Below are 15615 nucleotides of genomic sequence, written 5' to 3'. Positions count from 1 at the left end.
GTCTGTCCTAACACATATTAACTGGAGGAGCAGAGGTCCCAAGCCCACATACTTTTCATTAGTTAATGGTATACATCTTCACAGCATCCCACTGCTTTTTCAGAAATACACACTTATAATCGCCAGGCCACAGTACATCTGACAAACATGCACTTGCAAATATAGCAGGCACTACAGGCATGTAACAGCACAGAGTAACAGACACCAGTGTGAGAGTGCATACCCACAACCAATCTGAACACAGTCACAATCACATTATGGTAAACCTAATTAATAGTACAGTATATGGACTGTGTGAACAAAACCATCCTCTTATGTCCCACTCACACACTAATCCTACATATACTGGCCCAATACACAGTGTAGTCTGATGCCTGACTGTGGTATGGGACATGTGTCAGTCTGGCGCTACAAACATATATGCTGATAGGGTACCATAAACTGGAACAGCATGCAACGTCAGATATTGCAGGACCGTGAACAATGACATTTACCACAGTCTGTACATGGGCCAAGTAACATATTCACAATACACACTCTCAACAATCACCATAAGTATACAAACCTCACTACTGTACAGACTACAACAGAATGTCCAGGTTTTGCCCTCAAATATAAGAGCTACTATGCATAACATGTCTAGCAGTCTGATATCTCATTGACTTATCAGGTATGATGTTGGTAAATAATTATATACTGCACATATATACCTCTTACTGCATGACATATGGACAAAGGGTGACAGACTTGGGGGACGGAGGCACAAACACAGGGCCAATATTGACATGTTGCTGTGGTAAACTGAGACAATTCCTGGTGTAACAGAGTTTGTTGTGACATATCTTTTCTGAGGGGATATGAAGTCAGTAACTCACATGGATGTCACCATGTACTGACTGCAATCATCAGAGTATTCTACTGCATATCTAAAGAGAGGAAATGTTTGAGTAACACACCACATGCAAGACTCCAAACTCTGTCCAGTTTGCAGATTGCCCTACAGGTGAGAGTTTCCTCAACCACATAACACTGTTATGCCAGACTTTAAATCATGTAGAACAGCCATATCCACACAAACCCCTGTTAAACCAACATTACTTCAAATGTAGAACAGCAATACTTACATTCTGTTCCCATGTCTGGAATATCCCCCTCCTGTTTGTTGGCCTGTCTCCACAATGTATGTTGTAAGAGGTATTTCCAACTACCCTCTGTAATTCTGTTTGTCAAACATCCATATGAAGTCCTGCTCACAGTGAAGGAAAAGGGCCAACACCCACATGAAGTGCTTAGTTTTAGGACTGTGTTTCCATGCAATTGGCTATAGGAATGATACCACAGCTATTTCACATGCAATTAGCAAGTGGGGGGGGGTGCAATTCATGCACAGGCCATCAGCTGATTATGAACATTACTTACAAAACTCAAGCTGCTGCCTATGCAAAACAGATGTACTTTCCAACATCCACGAGGGAGAGAGAGAAAGGAAGGGATTAAGAGATTAAGAGCCAAGTGTGTTTTGTACGATCCGTGGTTGGAGAGTGGTATCTGGGTATTATAATGGTTGCCGATATTGTTTACTAATCCATAGTGTCACATAGCAATTGCACATGGCTGTACACATTTAATGCTGAGGATTGTATACAACTTCTGCAGTGTTTGAAAACTGTTGGCCTTGTAATGTGGAGTTTGAGACATATAGGTCCTTAATATAATATAGCAAAACCCACACAACAATGGATTCTGTCATTACACAATCACCCCAACACCCACACAGGATACTGATGACACACACACACACACACACACACACACACACACACACACACACACACACACACACACACACACACACACACACACACACACACACACACACACACAAACACACACTTACTGGTACTGAGTTTCAAACCCCTACCTGACTATACATTGCTATTACAGTGTTACGCAGTTATTGCACGTGCCATGGATCTTATATGTTGAAGAGCTTTCCAAAGGTATCTTCGAAGGTGAGAAACATCAGCAACAGTGCTAAAGGAGGAGTAAGGGAAATGTAGCAAGTGTGAATGTCCACAGAAGCAGGTGCCAACGAAGACACACACACACACACACACACACACACACACACACACACACACACACACACACACACACACACTCTCTCTCTCTCTCTCAGGGAAACAAGCACATTATCACAATTGGCAGGGTCAAGATTAGAATTCCTGCCTAACTAGTTTGTTACACTACAGTATTATGCAGTTATTGCAAGCACCACAGAGCTTATATGGCTGAAGCATGGCCAAAGGGTTATTTCCGGTGAATAACATCAGCAGGTGTGCTAAAGTAGGGCAATGGGAGGTGTAGTGAGTGTGAATGGCTTCAAAATCATTAATCTCCACACACACACACACACACACACACACACACACACACACACACACACACACACACACACACACACACACATACACATTTGCCAGTACTGAGATGCATAGGTTCATTGCTTCACAGGTGTGTAGTAGGTGAATGGGCCAGAAGGCTGTACGAGGCTAGGCAAAGGGAATACCTTGGCATCAGGTCACATAACAATAATCTCCAGTGTGGCTCAGGGGTGTAGTCTCTGGAGTGATCCCCAGGGGTGGTTATTGTATTCACCATCCACTCATCTGGGTTACTATTGTGGGTGGCCAGTGATGTGCATGTTTCCCATGTATGTGATCTATATTCCATAATATGGACAGCATCTGGGTTGTACACATGTCCCACACGCATGTTCTTTGATGTGTGGAAGTGTACTTGAGGTCTCTGGGGCATATTGTGTGGACAGATTGTTATCTTCTGATGTAGCATTCCTGACCTCATTTGGTGAGGCCTGGCCATGGAACTGAGGTCATGCTTGCACCTACATTGACAGCATGATACAGGTATTCAGTAGAGTTAGTGGCATCTCTCCATACAGGGCATGTGTATAAGGCATGGTATTCCCTTTGTGGGTTACATTTGCAGACTCTGCAGTTGCAGGCATGCAGTGAGGAACATAACAAAAGGGCCACTGTAAGCATTTATTTGCCAACTGTGGGGATGGAACATGGTGCCATGTCCTTTTACTTGCTGGATAACACAAACTCAGTCAGGAGATGTAACACATCACAGTACTTTCTGATGTCAGTGGCACTGTTGTGTTCAACAGGCATGTAGTCCACTGCGATCACACCATGGTTACTATCTGTGAGGCAATATACAGGGAACTGCCAATATAGTGGTTGTTGCCTAGCCAAGTGTGGTTGTGTATGAGACATGGGTGGAGAGTGTTCTCTGAGTAATAGAAGGGTTGGCTATATTGTTCACAATCCATAATGTCACATGTAGGGCTATGGATTGTCTACACCAGCCTCTCTGGTATTTGACATCTACTGTCTTTGTAAGGTGGATATTATGACATATAGTAGGTCCTCAAGATAATAATTTAGCAAAACCCACCCCAAAAATGCATCCTGTTATTACACAATCACAGCACCCTCCACACAGGATACTGATGACACACACACAAATGCACACCCTTGCCAGTACTGAGAATCAACCCCCTACCTTGCTGTGCATTGCTATTATAGTATACTGCAATTATTGCACATGCCACAGGGCTTATAGGATGGATGATTTCCCAAGGTACTTCTAAGGTGAGGAATATCACCAACCCTTGTAAATACTGGCATTGGGTGATGTCATGGGTGAGAGATCCCAAAAATAATTTTACTCTAACCACACACTTACCAGGGGTGATGTTCAAACCTCTATCTAGCAATCTGTATGGACCATCATGTTACACATTTCCCACATACACCACTGACCTGACATGGTTGAGGGTTAGCAATAGGTACTTGTAGGGTGGATGATATCTGCAGGACTGCTAAAGTCAGGCTTTGAGATGTGTACTGAGTGTAAATGGGACCAAAATCTTTGAGATATATGCACAAACACTTAACATAGATGAGATTCAAACCTATACCTGTACAGTTACTGCTACTTCATTGTTCTGCATTTATGGCATGCACCATGGAGCTTACATCTTTGAAGGTGACTAACATCAGCAGCAGTGCTAAAGCAGGGGTAAGGGGTATTATCAAGGACATGTACACTCTCCCACACAAACACACAGAGTTTCATAGTTGCCATGTTTGGGATTAGAACTCCTATAGCATTACACAGTTATCACATGCACTACAGAGCTTACATGTCTAGCCCTTGTCCAAAAGGGTATTTCAAGGTGACTGACATCAGCAGGCTTGCTAAAGTAGGGCAATGGGAGGTGTAGTGACTGTGAATGGCCTCAAAATCATTAATCTCCCCACACACACAGAGTTTCACCATTGTCATGTCTGGGATTAGAACTCCTACCTGACTAGTATGTTACAGTATAGCATTACACAGTTATCAACACACACCACAACACTTATGGAGCTGTCCCTTATCCAAAGGGGTATTTCAAGGTGACTGACATCAGCAGGCTTGCTAAAGTAGGGCAATGGGAGGTTTAGTGACTGTAAATGGCCTAAAAATCATTAATCTCCACGCATACAGAGTTTCACAGTTGCCATGTCTGGGATTAGAGCTCCAACCTAACTAGTATGTTATAATATAGCCTTACACAGTTATCATATGCACCACTGAGCCTATGGGGCTGACCCTTCTCCAAAGGGGTATTTCAAGGTGATTGACATCAGCAGGCTTCTTAAACTAGGGCAATGGGAGGTTTAGTAGCTGTGAATGGCCTCAAAATCATTAGTCTACACACACACACATGCACACACACACACACACACACACACACACACACACACACACACACACACACACACGCACACACACTTGCCATGTCTGGGATTAGAACTCCTACCTAACTAGTATGTTACACTATAGCATTATGCAGTTATCGCACAGGCCACGAAGCTTACAGGGCTAGCCTTTATCCAAAGGGGTATTTCAAGGTGACTGACATCAACACGCTTGCTAAAGTAGGGCGATGGGAGGTGTAGTGACTGTGAATGGCCTCAAAATCATTAATCTTCCCACACACACACACACACACACACACACACACACACACACACACACACACACACACACACACACACACACACACACACACACAGAGTTTCCCAGTTGCTATGTCTGGGCTTAGAACTCCTACCTAACGAGTATGTTACACTATGGCATTATGCAGTTATTGCAAGTGCCATGGAGCTTACGGGGCTGAGACATAGCCAGAGGGTTATTTCAAGGTGACTGATCAGCATGAATGCTAACATGTGCAATGGGAAGTGCAGTGTGTGTGTGTGAATGGGCCATAAACCATTCCTATGGAAACACACACACAACACTCAGTTACACACAACTTTACATTTGACAGGACTGGGTATACAAATGCTAGATGAATACTGATTTGTACTATCATGTTACACAGTTATCCCAAGCACCACAGACAATATAGGGCTGACAGCTACCAAAATCAAATGTCTACACATCGGCACATCATGTGATATTGGCCAATTGGATGTGTTGTGGGTGGGATAGGCCTCATGATGGAAATTTCTTTGTCACTGTCTGTCTGTCTCTTCCTCACATCTCTGTGTGTCTATGTTTGACCTATTATAGTGTGTTGGCCTTGGATATGTGTGAGCATTCCTATCCAATGTGTGTGCAAAGCATGAATGGTGTACAATGTGGTGAGTGTGCATAGACACCTGTGACTGACAGATATGTATAGTCCACTGTTGTTGTCAGACATGAGATTAATTTCTCTAAGTGTAGGAGCATGCCCAGTATGGCCTTCTGTATTGAGTGTGTGAATCCATTCCAGGTAGGTTGCACTCCAGTCCAGGATTTGGTATTCTACACCTACAGCTAGCGACCTGTTTCTGCAGGATATCTGTAGATAGATTGACAATATGGAGACACAACGGGCAAAAGATAGTCAGGGATACTGTAACTATTGTGTCTGTGCTGCTTGTGTTACATGGCTGGTGTTAGCAGAGATAGTCAGACATATGTACTGTTTTATAGAACAACCAAAAAAAAAATAAATAATAAGTATATAGCAAATAATAACAATTGCCATGATACCAAAGATTTATTAAAAAGCTGACTTAGTGCCTCGGCTGAAACAGCCTTGAAAGAGTAAAAAACACATCATAAAACACCATTTAAATACACAGTTGACAAGCCTAAACAACAAATCAAATGATTACTTAATTAGCAGCTCATTCAATTAAATATTTCCAATTACATTCCTTATTCATCCCTAAGGGCTCCAGTGTACCATATTTTAATATAAAAAGAGTTTCACACTTTAACAACTTTTCCTTTAAAGTAGTATATTCCCCCAATTTGATTGTACTTTTTCTAATACACACCCTTTTAAAGATTCAGGATCAGAATCATGTACTGCCATAAAGTGACTGCCCAAGGGGCTATCTAACTTATTATTTTTTATATCTCTAATATGTTCTTGTAAGTGAACCTTAAAGGTTCTACATGTTTCCCCCTATATAAAACATATTACAGCCACAATTGAGAGCATAAACAACACCAGCAGTGTTGCAGCTAAACTTATCCCTAACATCAGACATAAAACCATTAATATTAGAGAAAGACTTAACTAAATATCGACAAACAGAGCACTTATTGCAAGGATAAGTACTGTTACTCAAACTACAGTTCTTAGTTACATTAACTTCCGGTAAAGAAAAATAATTATGTACTAACATATGTAAATTTTTTGCTCTCTTGTATGAAATGTCAACATAGTTAGGTAGCACTGCTCTTAAAACTCCATCTTCCAATAACACGGGCCAGAAATGTTGAACATATTTAACAATCTCATCAGTAATAATATTAAAAGTAGTCACAAAATTTTTTTTTTGTTTCTGACTATCTTGATTATAGGATATAATATTAGCTACCATTTTATCTTTCTTAGTATAAGTGTATCTCTGATTTGAAGAGCCACATTGATATCTCACTTCCATTATTCTGTGTTTCGCATCCAAAACCACCTCTTTCTTATAACCCCTCTTTAAAAACATATTTTCAGTTTTCATTATTTCTTTACAAAATATGTCATTGGCACTACACAACCTACGAATCCTAAGAAATTAATTATAAGGTAGAACCACCATTAAATGTGAAGGGTGACAACTGGTTCCATATAGGAACTGATTCCTCTGATTAAATTTTCTGTGGAGACTAGTCACAAAGCCCTTAAGGTTAATATCCAAAAAATTCACTTCAGGCCCTAATTGTATGCCATCAAACTGAAGGCCCATTTGATTAAACTGTAAATCATCTACAAATTTTACCGCATCATTCTGATATTCATTACATAAAAAAATCAGGTCATCAAAAATCCTGAAATATAATACAACTTGTGATCTGTAAAATTGATGTGTGTAGATATATTAATTTTCAAATTTGGCCATAACTAAATTGGCATACATGGGGGCAAAAGCTGCCCCCATGGACGTGCCCTGTAATTGGTGAAAAATCTCACCATTAAACATGAAATAATTATTCTGGAGACAGAAAGAAACTAGTTCCATCACAAAATTTGACATTGGAGTGTCTCCCAGAAAATAAAGTAAGGCTTGAAGGCCTATATGATGTTTGATTTTAGTATACAAGCTCTTAACATCCATACCCAGCCAGAAGTTTTTTTCATCCCAAACCTTATGTTTAATTTTTCCAGAAAATCTTGACTCTCTTTAATAAAAGAAGATGTATTCAAGATATATTATTTTAAATACTGATGTAAAAAAACACTAATGTTCTTTAAAAAGTATTTTTTAGCTGACACTATAGACCTACCACTTAGTTGTTCAAGACCCTTATGGGTTTTAGGTAGGCAATATAATACTGCTATGATACTATTATCCACCTTAATTTTTTTATCCACATCCTCACTAGTGAAATAACCCAATCGTTGGCCCTTATTCAACAAAGCCTTGTTGTGTCTTTTGGCTTATCCCGGTTAGGGGTCACCACAGTGGAACTCCAGTCCGCTAATGTTTGGTAGTAGATTTTTACATGCCGAGTTACCAGCCCTGATGCACAACCTTCAATGAAGGCATGCTCGTTCATGCATGCCTCCACACAGAAGATGCTCTAGCTGAGAATCGAACGGGATAACGTCTTGCTGTGAGGCGACAATGCTACTGCAGCACCACTACCATGGGTTTTATCCAACAAAGCCTGATATTCCTTAATCACCTGTAAATAATTAGATATATCACATTTTTCATACACTTTCCTATTATTCAAATGTGCATAGCACATATCAAGATACTGAGTAAAATACATTATTACTATCTGGTTACCTTTATCTGATGGCTTAACAACCATCTTTTTATCATTACAAAATTCTGTAAGTGCCAATGATTGTTGCTTAGTTAAATTTAAACACACATCTGATTTATTATTCATACATTTCCAATACAATTGCTCAATCTCAAAATTCAATGTAGAAATATAACTTTGTATACTAGTATTTGAAAAAGGGGGAATGAAATCACTTTTAACCACAATTTCATTTGTATTAATTCGACAATAACATTCACTTCAACTTCAAACCAATCATCCTGTGATGAAAAACAGGAATGAAAAGAATAATCAAAACTATCATTACATTCCATCTCAACAGAGTGTGTGCCCTGATGAAAATAATGTGCTAAATGCAATTTTCTACTTAAAAGAAAAATTTCACTTTTAAATTTATACAATCTAGGCATTGCAGTTGGAATAAATTTGAGTCCCAAGTTAAAAACAGACAAAACAGTGTCCAAAATTTCACAACTAGAAACATTAATAATGAATGAACTAATATTAATATCACACCTCTTAGTTCCAGCATTTCCTCATGTTGCACTGTCCGTGATATTTTCTGTCATACTTTTTATATTGTCCCCCATCCTTGCGACCTCATTTTCTGTTGTTGGAATTAGATTCATTGGGGCCATGATTCTGTCCATTGGATCTTGTGCCTTCAGTAAACTAGGGAAAAGTTCAGGCCATCCTTCTGCTCCTGACTGTGAATCTACTTCATCTGACGTCGAAAAGAAACAGAAGTGGAGACAGAAGCATTGTTCATGTGATTACTGCCCCTCTTACCATAGGCCGACTGCCTATGGTTCCTGGGTTTCCATAAAAATGCTTGGTCTTGGTTGTAGTCCTTGATATCCCTATAAATTTTGCAGCTTTTATACTCTATTAACTCTCATTCCAAATTCAAAAGTCTGGTGCTAAATTCACTAAGCATACTGTCCAGTTTTGTCATAGAAAGCAATTTCTGCAACTCCACATCCACCAGGCTAATCTCTTCCTTTAGCTGCTATTGCTTAAGTTCATCTCTATGTATGAGAATGCATACCCACTCCATGGAGCACCGATGTGCCACCTCAATCCATCTTTTGTGAAAAACCAGGTCATCAGGATTCTGTAAATCAAAAGGTGCAGTGGGTGTTTTGTAAGCCCGTAGCCCTCTCGGTGTTATATTAAGTTCAACATATCATCAGAGGCACAAAATGTTAATATGTGTACTTGCCTCTTTGGATAATAAACTCTTCAACTTGTCCCTAAGATTAAGGGCTTCTGCCAATAACTGGTTAGTGCTCAAAGAACCCACTGTTAAAAATGGGTTATGAGAACTCCATTCTCATTCCCCGTAAAGCGGTCCAACACATTAACTGGCAACTGAGTATCCACACCAACATTCTCTGGAATGATAGAGGCAGTAGTAGCATCCATAAGCTTAGAACCCCTCTCATTTAGCTGCAAAACATAACGTTCCATAGTTGTTTAACTGGCATCACCAAAATCATCACAAAAAGGTCATGGTAAATTATTAGTAGGATCCGTGGCCATAACACTCAAAATATAGAACAACCAAAAAAATAAAAAATAAATAATAAATCTATAGCAAATAACGACAGCTGCCACAATACCAAAGATTTATTAAAAAGCTGACTTAGTGCCTCAGCTGAAACAGCTTTCAAAGAGTAAAAAACACATCATAAAACACCATTTAAATACACAATTGACAAGCCTAAACAACCAATCAAATGAATACTTAATTAGCAACTCATTCCCATTAAATATTTCCAATTATATTCCTTATTCAGCCCTAAGGGTTCCAATGTACCATATTTTAATACAAAAAGAGTTTCACACTTTAACAACTTTTCCTTCATAAAGTAGAGCAATGGGAGGTGTAGTGACTGTGAATGGACTCAAAATAATTTATCTACACACACACACACACACACACACACACACACACACACACACACACACACACACTCACACACACACACACACACACACACACACACACACACACACACACACACACACACACACACACACACTTGCCATGTCTGGGATTAGAACTCCTACCTAACTAGCATGTTACACTATAGCATTATGAAGTTATCACAAGCACCACAGAGCTTATGGGTCTGAGACTTGGCTAGAGGGTTATTTCAAGGTGACTGACATCAGCATGAGTGCTAACATGGGCAATAGGAAGTGTAGTGTGTGTGTAAATGAGCCATAAACCATCCTTCTGGAAACACACACACAACACTCAGTCACACACAACTTTACATTTGACAGGACTGGGTATACAAATGATAGATGAATACTGATTTGTACTATCGTGTTACACAGTTATCACAAGCACCACAGACCTTATAGGGCTGAGCGCTACCAAAAGCAAATGTCTACAGTGATTGACATTGGCACATCATGTGATATTGGCCAATTGGATGTATGGTGGGTGGGATAGGCCTCATGATGGAAATCTCTCTGTCACTGTCTGTCTCTTTCTTCCCCACATCTCTGTGTGTCTATGTTTGACCTATTATAGTGTGTTGGCCTTGAATATGTGTGAGTATTCCTATCCAATGTGTGTGTAAAGTATGAATGGTGTGCAGTGTGGTCTGTGTGCACAGACATCTGCGACTGACAGATATGTATAGTCCACTGTTGTTGTCACACATGAGCTTCATTTCTCTAAGTGTAGGAGCATGCCCAGTATGACCTTCTGTATTGAGTGTGTGAAGCCATTCCAGGTAGGTTGTACTCCAGTCCAGGATTTGGTGTTCTACACCTACAGCTTGCAACCTGTTTCTGCAGGAAATCTGTAGATAGGTTGACAATATGGAGTCACAATGGGCAAAATATAGTGGGATACTGTAACTATTATGTCTGTGCAGATTGTGTTACACGGTTGGTGTTAGCAGAGACATTTAGACATATGTACTGTTTTACACTGTGATGTATTATTTTAATATCTACTGACAGATATACATATCTGCTCACAGATCAATGTAGCTGTGTCCAGTATTGTGGTCTGCAGCCTACATATTCTTGCACACTCATACCATTCTGGAGGGGTAACTGCAGACACTTACTGATGCCTCTGGGTAAATGGTCCAGACCCTTGGTACTGTGGTGACTGAGTATCCCCTGCTTATACATCTATTGACGTAACAGAATGGCCATATTCTGCTGTGGCCATACCTCTCAGCTGTACAGATTCACACAGGTTACCCAGAGGCAGGACTCATATATCTGGTCAGTTCCCCTTCACATTGTGGTTTATGAGCAGGTTTGTAGCCACCCATTACTGGGTTTGCAGGCAGGGGTAGTATGGGCACACATCAGAGTTTCAGACTTCACACACTCCATGGAGTCTATGCTTCTACACCCCCCACTCTGTTATTCTATCCTCTTCCTAACATTATGCAAACAATATCTGAGAAGTCCCTATAGTTGTCCCTTCATCCCAGCAGTATTTAGGGGTTAGTCCACAGTTCATGCAGTAGGACATGGTGGGCATGCTTCTGGGATTTGTCAACATGGCCTTGCATTTGTGCTCTGTGGACTGTGTTATGTTGTTAGTTGGGACCCCATGAGATAACATACATTGGCAGTATGGGTGAGGCACAGGCCTTTGACAGAGGACTGTAGGGCATTTGGTAGTGATGCAGGCTATCTGTAGCAAACCAGTGCATTCTGTCACTCCTACATTCCCAAGCCGCAAGCTACTGGATTCCTGGGGGACAGGGTAAGTGTGTGAGGTGTTAATTGCAATAGTTCCTGTCCATATTAGTCCATTAATCTGGATGCTGGCAGGGTGCTGCTTACAGCTAGGGACACACCTGCATGGGACACCTCTTCAGCATGTTGCATTATGTGGGTATTCCCATACAGAAGTGGGGGTCATACTGTACTCATTCCCAACAGCAGGGATATGACCTGTGATAAACCTGTTGCTGATGGTGGGGTGAGCTGAGTACATGTGTGATATGGAAGCTTCTTGCAGCTGACTCACAAATATATCTGGGACATTCCCCTTATGCTGCCTTGTGCGGGGACATAGGCAGTCTCTCATTACTTCATAACTGTGCCTTTTGTGGTCTGCCAGTGATTGGCCAGACTAAATCAGTATTCCATACTACACAGACAACTAATGTGCTGCTAACCTGTATTTACAATTCCAAAGGTGTGTGCAGTTGACAGTTAAATTTTATGTACTCTGTCTAGGGTACTTCCACCTGTGTACTGGGTGTATGTCTGGGCCCACATTAATGACATGTCCATCTTTCAGATGGTGACAGATATTGACATCTGAACAATGAGTATGGATGACTGCTGAATTGGGTCTTGCTGGGATGCATTGTGGTTGACACTGCAGTTGTCAGAACATGGCCCAGTCATCAACAGTACTGGCCATAGGCCTCTGAGACACAACCCTCCATGCCTACATGCTGACCACTTCCACACAGTATAGAACACATAACAACCTAACACATAGACCCCTGCATATTGTACACATGCAACATTCTACCCTGTAAATTGGGCCAGCTCAGGTAATCTGTGCTCTGCTGTTATTAAACCCACACGTACATGTTACTGCATTTCTATATAGGATTGTGTAGGGGGGGGACACCTGACAACTGTAATCATTTGCTATGACTATACTGGTATTTCAAGTACTCTGCTGGCTTCCATTTCATTTTGTATTCTGATCTATCATGCAGATTAGAGGCATATCAGTAGAGTACAGATCTTAGGATGTTCTGTGGTCCTATCTCGTCTACATTCTTACACATGGGATCAGAGTCGATCCTCAGCTCTGACTTGGCCTATTTACAAGCTCAAAGTCTTCTAGTTGGCTTGTGGCTACGTAGGTATCTCATGGTGCACTAATATAATCCCCAGATCTCGATTGCCACGTCGACGAGTTTGGGCGTGCTTCTTTTTGGCCGTGGCTAAGTCTAACACATTTTGCTCTATTTCTGGATATTTCTGCTATATTTATATTTTGATAGCCTTATATAGCGGTTGTTAGTGCTGTTTGTAGTTAGATAGATAGCATTTACTAGAGTGCTTCTTGTGTTAAGTTTCTCTGAGAACAGTTGGCTATTGATCTTAGCGTTCTCATTGGTATCCTGTGTGCCAGTTTGTTTCTTCACTGGGGTTATATATATATATATACCTAGTTCTGATACTGTTGATATTAGTGGTTGTAGGCACCTTTGCGCATAGTTTAGACTGTGTGTGCATTTTTCTTAATATTTAAATAAGTTTCTTGCTTATATTAAAATAAATAGCTTTGCTTGCAGAGTTTTCTGCTTGTTGGTATTTGCAGTTATATAGGTATTTGCTTCCAGAATGGGGTTTCGTTTTGACCTTCGTTCTCTTTATTTCAATTACTAGACATTGTATTTCTTCTCGAGTGTGTGTGTGAGACTCTTGACTTGTCTTCTGTACCTTTCCCTCTAGGTCCGTTTTAGTTAGAGGACCTAGATTTTCCTCCTTTTCTTTCTTTACCAGGGCTAGGCCCATTTAAGTTAGAGGACCTAGTCCTCCCACTTTCCCTTTCTTCTCTGTGTGTCTGATTGCAATCTTCTGTGAGATGTATAAGGAGGTCAGGGATCATAAGCCATCTGGCTTTAAAAAGTGTGTGAAATGCTTTGAGAAGGTGTCTATAATGGAGGGCCACAGTAACAGTGTATACTGTCTTGGGGCCATCCACTTACTGGAAACATGCTTATTTTGTCACTCTTTTAGTGCCAGAGTGTTGCAGGAGAGGAAAAATAAGCTCATATTAAAATGTCTCCTAAAGCCCTCCTTTGAGGAAGATCTGGCTAGCTCTTCCTCCTCTACTAAGTCTCAAAACGGAGAAATCCAGATGTTCTAGGAGGCCCCCCCTGGCACAGCTCAGGTAATCTGTGCTCCACTGTTATTAAACCCACACGTACATGTAACTGCATTTCTATATAGGATTGTGGGGGGGCACACCTGACAACTGTAATCATTTGCTATGACTGTACTTGTATTTTGGGTACTCTGCTGGTTTCAATTTCATGTTGTATTCTGATATATCATGCAGACTAGAGGCATGTCAGTAGAGTACCTATTGTTGTCTGTCTGTGTAGGTCTGGAGGGGGACTGTTCTCCATTGCCATCAGTTGGAGGCCTTAGCACACCCTTTCTTTATGGTTATCTATACCTGTCCTGCTGGCTGAGGCTGTTGTTGGGTATGTGAGCTTCACTGACATGCATGTATGTGTCCTATGGGCACACATTTGGGCCACCACATGTACTGCAGTGGGATTTGTCACCTTGTCCAGTACTGCCTTCTTTATTGGCACAAGTATTATTTATGGATTTCATGCTGCCCATATAGCTGTCCAATATCTGCTGCCATCTGATTCTCTTGCATGCTCACATCCATACCATAGAAAGAACTAGCAGAACATACTACTCCATTCAGCAATTGATAGGAAGAGTGATTTACCTTGTGGCTGTGCCAGTACTGAGGATGGTGCTGGAGGCCTGACTATGTCGGAAGCACATAGTACACTCCCTATACATGGTAAAGCACAGGTAGTGTCATGTTTGGCATCCCTTTTACTGTACGTGCGAGTCAGAGAGAAGTGTCATTCCCTGGGTCCCTACAGTGTCAGTGTATGTGCTATGCATTTCCTCTTTGCCAAAGCCTGAGCATACTGGGCATGCCTCCTTCTGCCTACATGGGCAGGCTCAGGTTATTCCTCCTCCGAGTCCCTCTGTGCCTCTGCTGGCCTTGGCAATGCTGGGGGGCAGTGTGGCCCTACCCCGTGCTGATGTTCTTTGTGTTTCACTGTTGCAGTCATCACATTTGGGTTATCTGCTTGCAGTAACCCTCAGTCAGTCTGATTAACAAAGTCTTGGGTCCTGCGTCAGTTGCTGTCTCTTCTTCCATGACATCAGGTAGTCAGAGGTATAAAACATGCAGCCAACATCATTACATCAGTCTTTCTTGCCATGCGGTGCCCGAAGCAGAAGCAGTTTGCAAGTGCCGGTCAGTCTACTCCTGAAATTTTCTTTTAGGAGTTTCAGAACCGAAGTCTTCAACTAGAAGCTAAGTACCCCATTGGGGAAACCTTTTCTTGCTCTAAACCGATGTCAGTAAAAGTAAATAATTGCATTTCTTGTGGAAAGCAAATACCTCATAAAGATTTTAATTCCTACTGTATTCCTTGCCTAGGCTCTGACCACGATGTGCCTCGC

The sequence above is a fragment of the Protopterus annectens genome, chromosome 1.part0 (assembly GCF_019279795.1).
Source record: "Protopterus annectens isolate FY-2018-M chromosome 1.part0, PAN1.0, whole genome shotgun sequence".
Lineage (NCBI taxonomy): Eukaryota > Metazoa > Chordata > Ceratodontiformes > Protopteridae > Protopterus > Protopterus annectens.
Note: the sequence above shows the minus strand (reverse complement) of the source record.